General features: G+C 35.6%; 1 non-coding gene across 1 annotated transcript; it reads right to left on the reverse strand.

The window, feature by feature from the left end:
- Nucleotides 1-5,759: 5,759 nt before the first annotated feature.
- Trnat-ggu (transfer RNA threonine (anticodon GGU)) lies at nucleotides 5,760-5,832 on the reverse strand. The gene has a single exon. It is a non-coding gene; the product is annotated as a tRNA-Thr (tRNA).
- Nucleotides 5,833-7,051: the final 1,219 nt, after the last annotated feature.

A 7,051-nucleotide genomic window follows, 5' to 3' on the forward strand; every position in this document is an offset into this window, starting at 1 on the left:
CAGTCCAATAATGAAAAATGGTACTTTGTATATAATATAATATATAGTTTTAAAAAATTGAAAAGGAACACATGTACATATTCTGTTCATGATATAAAGTCTATTTACATCTGTTTCATGCCTAGCAGCATTATGAATTGTGAACAGGTTTACATTATGTTTAAATAATTCCTTGTATGACTAAAACAATGACCAACAAAACTGTCATGGCAAAGACATTTTATATAATTACACTGTGACAGAACAAAATCTGAAAAAGGCGGTATTAAATGACAACGATTAAGTATTATCAAACTTCATAACAGAAAAATTAGCATCATAATGGGACCATGGTATGATGCATATATATTAATTTGTTAAACATGAACAATGAATTCTTTACGAGCTTGTTGGAATTGTTGAACTCATCATAAAGTGGTTGCGTAACCTGTTTGTCTTAGACTCACCCAGGTTAAATTAAGTGATGCTTATTATTGAATATAAATGTAATGACTGTCTAGTGGATGATAAGTACAATGCATATATATATATATATATTATTTTTTTAAGATCAAAATATGAGGATAAGGCAGAACTATAGTATCATTAACAGTCAATTTAACCATGCATGCTGGCACATGCACTTCATAATTGTACCAGATTTAAACATAATGTAAGCTATTTTTATGTCAGCTAGGTCATATTAAAAGATGCACATGCATACTGCCCATTTTTGCATCAGATAATTGTATCTACTAGCTATAAGGAATGTTCTTGCTGCTTGAATTTAAGTTCAGTAAAAACTTCTACATTTTTCTCTGTAATACTTGTGAATTTGTTTTCCACATGTCAGCAGTGTCAACTTCTCAGAGAGAGAGAGAGAGAGAGAGAGAGAGAGAGAGAGAGAGAGAGAGAGAGAAAGAGAGAGAGAGAGAGAGAGATTTATGTTCAGAAATGATTAAAAAGTTCACCAAAATATGAAATTGGCTGGTACATGATCAAATCTTTTGATAAACCTTCACAGGATTTGATCACTTGACCAACCAAGTTCATGTTCATATCTAATGAACTTCTTAAATTGCAGCTTATTTCTTAAATAAATGTGCACAAACAGAGAGAGAGAGAGAGAGAGAGAGAGAGAGAGAGAGAGAGAGAGAGAGACAGACAGACAGACAGACAGAGAGAGACAGACAGACAGATCATCCATACATTGTAACATAGACTAAAGAGAATTAAATTAAAAAGATGTGGAGAACAACAGTTTCACTGATGATTAATGTGTATATTTTGACCCCTTTATTTTTCCATGTAAATATAAACTAATGTTTCATCAGCTATGCATGTTGCTTGTTCTAGGTGAATTATGAGTTAATTAATTAATATCTCTAAAACCTAAATTGCTAATTCAGTTTGAATTGTATAATTTTGGATTCCACAGTACATTAAGAAAATATTTTGATTTGATTACTTAGCCTTAGAACTGTTATCTCTGGGTTAAGTTTTTAATGTATGAAAAATAAACTGTACTGATTTTGTAAACTTTAAAGCAATTACATGTATGATTAAATGCTTTATGGTAATTCTAAATTTTATATTTTTTTTTCAAAATATATAAATTAACAAAATTAACTTAACAAATAGTACATTTGAATGATTTAAGTCCTAAATGATTTCCTTCCCCATCTTTTATATCATACATTCAGTGAGATCAATGAACATTTTCTTTGAACTTGCATTCTATTGTCATGGAATTTGTGGGGTTTTTTTTTCATGGGAAGGGGGGGGGGATAGCAGAAACTCACTTCTTTGTGTCGAGTGAAACCAGCCTAGTTCATGAATTTAATCACTTTGGAATGTTGTGCAAAAACCCAGTCAGATTAGAAATATGATACTCTGCTGAAACACACATGTGGCAATTATCGAGCCAGGGACAGAGAAAAAGTGAAGAATGGGGGCCCAAGAGAGGATGATGTAAATTTGAAATAAGACACATGAAATAAAAGAAAATATATAGATAAAATCTGAAACAGAAAGAGATTGCTTGTGTATAATGACCAAGACAGTGGAATGATGAGAACAACTATTAATGTTGCTAGTGATAGTTTTAAATTAAAATTTATATTAGATAATAACTATATTCAATTATATTCCTGTAATTTATTTTAGTTTGATTAAATTATAATCAGCTGTACGTTTTTTATGATCTTTGATCATCTTACATAATGTATGAATTAACATTAATTATTGTAGTTGCATAAATATAACTTATATATAACCTGCCTAGCTGATATTTGTGCATGCTAATTAAGCTGTATTATAAATAAAAGGCCATCTGGAAATATATAATAAGAAATAAAAGATTGTCCAATTCAGTACCATATACTATTCATATTCATAACTTCATTTATTTAAAGTAAACATATCAGAGAAAGAAACGGATTAAATATCATATCAGACAGATAAAATTGTTTAGAGACTGATGAGCTTTTCATACATACACAGCCATCAGAGAGAGAGAGAGAGAGAGAGAGAGAGAGAGAGAGAGAGCGCGACAGAGACAGAGAGAGAGAGATGTTCAGAAATGATTAAAAATAAGTTCACCAAATATTAATTTGGCTGGTACATGATCAAATCTTCTTCTGGGCTTCACAAGATTTGATCACTTGACCAACCAAGTTCATTTCTAATGAACTTTTTGAATTGCAGCTTATTTCTTAAATAAATATGCACATACAGAGAGAGAGAGAGAGAGAGAGAGAGACAGAGAGACAGACAGACAGACAGGACAGAAAGAGATGGTCTAACAAAGACAGACAGACAGATGGAGAGACAGAGATACAGAGAGATAGCTATACAGAGTGACAGATATACAGAGATACAGAGACAGCAAAAGAGAGGGAGACAGACAGGCATATGGACAAAAAGACAGACAGGGAGAAAGGGAGAGAGTGAGATAAAGACAGGTAGATATAGAGGTATATAGAGATAAACATGCAGAGAGAGAGACAGACAGAAATAGACAGACAGCTAGATGGATGCACAGGGGCAGACAAGGAAGGGGAAATACATATTATAGATCAATAGGCTGGATAAATAACGAGAAATGTTTAGTGAAAACGTACAGCACACACAGAGAGAGAGAGAGAGAGAGAGAGAGAGAGAGAGAGAGAGAGAAAACAGACAGCCACACAGACAGACAGACAAAGAGTCAGATGCATAGAGGGTAGAAGATAGAAGATATATTTTGATTGGATAGTACTTTTAAAAATATTATAGGGAGATATTCTTATGTACGGATTTATAGTTAATATCTGCATAAAGGGTAGGTCAATAGCTGCAAGAAATGTTTAGTGAAAAAACGTACAACAGAGAGAGAGAGAGAGAGAGAGAGAGTTTGAGAGTTTGTTTGACAGACAGACAGACAGACAATCAGATGGAGAGGCAGACAGACAGAGATAGATAGACAGAGACAGAGACACTGTGAAAGACACATGCAGAGAGACAGATAAAGAGAGAGAGAGAGGGAGAAACACACAGACATGTACTAGGAAGTTTATACATGTAAGTAGAGATATTTAGACTTAAACATGCACATACAGAGAGAGAGAGAGAGAGAGAGAGAGAGAGAGAGAGAGAGAGAGCAAAACAAGAGAAGCAAGTAGAAGATGTGCAGAGACAGAGACAGAAAAAAGTAGAAAAAAGGATGGATAGAAAGAGAAAAAATAAACAGAAATACATTGATGTGATCAAGAGGGTGGTCGTGGGGGGGGGGGGGGGGGGGGTCTGGAACTCCCTTTCTTCTGGAAAAACATTTTTTTAAGTAACCGAAAATATGCCTTGGACCTCAACCCTGGCAAATTCAAATATCTCTCGAACCACCCAACCCAAAACACGCTGAAAATGTCTAAACCACACAATCACGATAAATGATATACTAGTAAGTAGACAAGAAATAGGAGCGAGTAAGAAAGAGAAAGCTAGGGAGAGAGTATATGTATTTCAATTTATCATAAGAAATATTTTTCATCAATTTACATGTATCTAACTTTGTATGACGTAAGGAGTAAAGCTGATCTGGCCAAGGCTATATAACGCAGAATGAGAGTCTGCAAAAGGATGCAGACTGAGAGAGAGAGAGAGAGAGAGAGAGAGAGAGAGAGAGAGAGAGAGAGAGAGAGAGAGAGAGAATGTCACTTCTCAACTATATATATTTAGAATTACTTTTTATAATGTTTGGTCAAATGCTACATAATACACTGAATCAATAGTGAAAACGACTGGAATAATGACCGGGATAATTAGATCGGGCTCGTAATGGAAAATAAAATTTCGGAACTTTTTGAAAAACCGTCGGTTTCCGAAGGTACATGGCGGGAGGCTGCACATACAGTCATCACTGCGACAAACAGATCTAAGCTGAAGCCGTGAAGGTAATAAGTATTTCCTATGTTTATACTGATACTGTGCAAAAGTATTATTTAATTTGGTTATGTTTGATGGAAAAGTCGACCGAATTTTGCGCATTTAAGTTGATTCTGGGCCTAACGTGCTATATGACGTCACAGGTACACATGCTGTCGCTGTAGGCAATTCCAGTCATTCTTTAAATTTGATATGTTATGGATCGCTCATTAGTGATAAAAAACTGTAATACAAGCTTCACAAAATATTTTGTGATTTTTGGGTGCAAGATGCGGTAGGGATGTATGGCAATGCTGATTTGTTATGATTATAGGTTGAATACATATAATATATAATTATATATATATATATTGTACACAAACAAAACCATGATTATAATTTGAGAGTTTTGTGTTACTACGCAAGCAAAGAAGTTTCAAGACAGGGTCTACGAATAAGGTCAGAATGAACAGCTTGTATTGCCAAGATACCTATATTAGGCCAAAAAAAAATTTATTCCTGTTTCCTGTCGCCCTATCTTTTACCCCCCCCCCCCCCCCCCCCCGACCCTAAAAGTTTTTTTTAGTGATAATGGTGGTGATCGGTAACTTTGCCAGAGTTTCCTCAGAAAGAGAAGTGAAGATGACCAAGTCTTCTGAGTACATAATCGTGTAAATTAAACTCACTGGCGAAAGAATGGTACAAAATTAATTTACAGACATTTTTACTGCATAAATATACCTTGTGGTGAATAACTTGCGACTATCTTGCCTTCAGGGGTTATAAATACGGGTGATGCAACAACATACTTTATATTGGAAATTACAAAAACAGTGTTTATTACTTTAAATCCTGATATTACAGTTAGTCAATAACCTGGTTTTTTTTTTCATTGCAATATTTGTAAGTTTTACCTTGAAGAAGGGCTGATAAGAATTCTTGTATTTTGAGTTGTGATGTTATTGACATGATTTTTCTCAACAACAAATGAAGCACCGATCAAGAGTAGTCTTACTAAGTTTTTTTTAGTTCCAATAATTGGTTGTGGCTAGCCTTTGGAATCCATTCTTATATGTCGTTAAATGTCGAGACAATATTTAATGCACCAATCGTAATCACTGTAATCTGTAAAGTCTAAAAAGTGTGTGTAATACCTAACTTTTTTCAGCCAAAATTTAATTAAAATTGGGAAGTGCGGGACGAACAACAGTTTTCAGAGCGAGTAACAAAATGTCTTGAATGCTGCAGGACATGACTGCTGAAAATGTGTGTTATGCGAGTTTTATGAGTGTACAATGTACACTCAACATAAAAAATACCTTATTGTTAATGTAATTTCCATGTTTTGGAATATATATGAAACAGGTCCTGAAAAGTAAAGTCTCAACCGGGACTCGAACCCAGGGCCTCTGGTGTACCATGCCAGCGCTCTAACCACTGAACTATTGAGACCCTAGCCAATATATTGACTGACAGTTACACACCTATTAACCTGGTGACATACTCCCCGTGTTGGTAGAAATTCGTCCTTGAATTTATGAATAGAATTCTACGAGTTAAGGAAATGTTTTAGGGAGTGACCGTGGGATTTGTATGTTGGGCGCCAAATGTAACAGGTGGTGAAAAGTCAGGTCTCAACCGGAACTCGAACCCAGGGCCTCTGGCGTACCGTGCCAGCCCTCTAACCACTGAGCTATTGAGACCCAATTTATTGACTGACAGAGTGACAGTCACACACCTGTTAACCTGCATGGTGACATATAATAATTTTTTTTAGACCACTATTTCTTGCATCAAACAAGTCCTTGACAGTGAATTTGCCATTGCGTAACCAGGTGCTTTCGACTCCTTGCGTGATCAATGTTATCTAATAATATTTAGTGTTGGATTTATCAAATTCACAAAACCACAATTACTTAAGGACATTGGGTTCTGCATTCAAAAGTCTTTGAAATTTTTTCTAAAGTACCCGTTATTTTTAGCTCACCTGAGCTGAAAGCTCAAGTGAGCTATTCTGATCACATTTTGTCTGTCGTCCGTCTGTCCGTCCGTCCGTCTGTCCGTAAACATTTCAGATTTTCAACATCTTCTCAAGAACAACTAGGCCAATTTCAACCAAAATTGGCACAAATCATCCTTAGGCAAGGGGGATTCAAAGTTGTGAAAATTAAGGGTCACACCCGTTTTCAAGGGGAGATAATTAGAAATTAATGAAAAATTTAGAGAAATTTTCAAAAATCTTCTTCTCAAGAACCAGAAAGCCAGGAAAGCTGAAACTTGTGTGGAAGCATCCTCAGGTAGTGTAGATTCAAAGTTGTGAAATTCAAGACCCCCGGGGGTAGGGTGGGGCCACAATGGGGGGTCGAAGTTTTACATGGAATATATAGAGTAAATCTTTAAAAATCTTCTTCTCAGAAACTAAACAGCCAGGAAAGCTGAAACTTGTGTGGAAGCATCCTCAGGTAGTGTAGATTCAAAGTTGTGAAATTCATGACCCCCGGGGGTAGGGTGAGGCCACAATGGGGGGTTGAAGTTTTACATAGGAATATATAGAGTAAATCTTTAAAAATCTTCTTCTCAGAAACTAAACAGCCAGGAAAGCTGAAACTTGTGTGGAAGCATCCTCAGGTAGTGTAGATTCAAAGTTGTGAAAATCATGACCCCCGGGGGT

Source organism: Magallana gigas, chromosome 2 (genome assembly GCF_963853765.1).
Source record: "Magallana gigas chromosome 2, xbMagGiga1.1, whole genome shotgun sequence".
Lineage (NCBI taxonomy): Eukaryota > Metazoa > Mollusca > Bivalvia > Ostreida > Ostreidae > Magallana > Magallana gigas.